The sequence below is a fragment of the Pinus tabuliformis genome, chromosome 6 (assembly GCF_031772625.1).
Source record: "Pinus tabuliformis cultivar Carrire ecotype Pingquan chromosome 6, CPIR1, whole genome shotgun sequence".
Taxonomy (NCBI): Eukaryota; Viridiplantae; Streptophyta; class Pinopsida; order Pinales; family Pinaceae; genus Pinus; species Pinus tabuliformis.
The window spans coordinates 140293644-140295762 of NC_142292.1; positions in this window are offsets into that span (position 1 = coordinate 140293644).

Consider the following 2119-nt stretch of genomic DNA (forward strand, 5'->3'; position numbering starts at 1 on the left):
TGATCCACCCATTCATTCAATCCAAAGAATCAAAACTACTGCCTATCTTGCCCCTACCTGAACTCTGCAAAAATCTGGCCTCATCCTCGGACCCAAAATTTTCCTGTCCCTTTTTTCCAACAAAACCCCCAAAAACTCAAAACAAATCGTTGTACTTCATACCTAGCCTAAAATTAGTTTATATTTCAGTCATTTCAAGCCCCATAGATCATCTTTCACTAAGATTGACCCAGAGAGAGCCCTCTCTTGTCCTCGTAGGGCTAGCTACGAGGCTGAGCGTGGTTTGATGTGGACCTAGAACCTTTTCTTTTTAGCTTGAGGCAAATCCAGGCTCTAACAACCAAAATTAGCCATTTCCCTCTTCCTGCATGTCATTACAGCATAGTTTATCCTCCCCCTACTTCCTTTTATTTGGAAACCTTTTCCAGTTAGGGAACGTAGTTAGGGTTTTTATTTCCAGCAACTATCTTTTCCAACTTCCTTCCCTCAAAAGTTACCAGATATGTTGATACTTAAGTCATTTCTCATTTTCAATAATTAAAAATATTATTAAACTCAAACAGGTAATAACACTAAATATTCAATTTGTTCTTTCTGCTGTAAATAAAATATTTATAGCTTCTTAGGGACATTACATACCCACAAAGAAAAATTATATCCATAAGATATAATTTAAGTTATTTAATAAATTTGTGATTATATTTTATTTTATTTTTAAATCATATTTGTAATAAATTTATCAAAAAAGAATCATTTAACGACTCTTGTGGTATATTCTATATGGTCAACAATCAAATATGGCTATTCATGTTATAAGAGGGGTTTAGTGTCAATCGAATCAATAAATATAAAATTATATTCATAATATATAATTTAAGTTATAATGAATTTATGATTATATTTTATTTTATTTTTAAATTATATTTATAATAAATTTATTAAAAAAAGAATTACGGCTCATGTGATATATTCTATATGGTCAACAATCAAATATGGCTATTCAGGTTATAAGAGGGGTTTAGCATCAATCGAATCAACAAATATAAATATGTCAATATTGGGTTATTTTAAATTAATTTAATATTTTTTTTAAAAAGAATTAGATTTTTTAAGTTATTAATATTATATTAGGTTGAAACTATGTTATTAAAATGAATTGGATTTTCAAAGCTGGAAACCTCATGATCCTCCCCCAATGGATGTATTTTCTAGCTCAGATGAAGAGAACGAGGAGGAAGATGAGGAAGTCATGGACGAAACACCAGAACAGGTAACTCCTTCGGCTCGGCACGAAGAAGCAACGGTCCCGCCCATTTCTCAGAAACGAACTCATGAGTCTTCTCCTTCGGAGTCAGACAAGGAGCTCTCGCCTTCAGCCCAACGCAGTTTACAAATCGTGCAAGACCAACAGTGTCCAATTGGCTGGGTCAAAGTTGGTAAAAAGAAAGGGAAAAAAGGTCGACCAAATGATTCCACCCTCGCTGTGTAAAATCTTCGGTTTTGATCATGATCCCTCTTCTCTTGTTTTTCTCTCAGTTCAGCTCTGTTCGCTTACTCTCCTCTCTTGGTAGCCGAGGTGGATTTTCTATCCTTTCCGGCGGACCATTTTGTCTGCTGGGATCTGTTTCAGATCCTTCTAGTTAACCAGTGTCTTTCTCAGGTCTTTTGGTTCTTTGCCGCCCTGTGTGGTGTGCTGTCCATTCTTTTTAGTTTTCGGACGCTTGGCTTGTGGTTCAGCGGCCCGTTGGCCGCTGCCGCAGCTGTTTTGTATCATATTTTCCTTTTAATACAAAAATCTGACTTACACAAAAAAAAAAAAAATGAATGGATTTTCAAATACTTTTAACTCCCACTAAAAGACAATTTGTATAGAAAAATGCTATGCCATAAAGAAAAGTTTAGATTAATTTATCGAGTTAAATGTTTAGATAAATTATTTTAAATAGTTATTTATTTTATTTAAAATAAATAAAATAAATTTAAATAATAATGATTTTTTGTAACATGTTATTTTAAAAAGTGTAATTTGTGAACAATCTTCTTTAATATAATGTATATTGTTAGAAAATGTAAATTATATAATTATAAATATGTCAAAAAAGTTTAATTAAAGTTACAA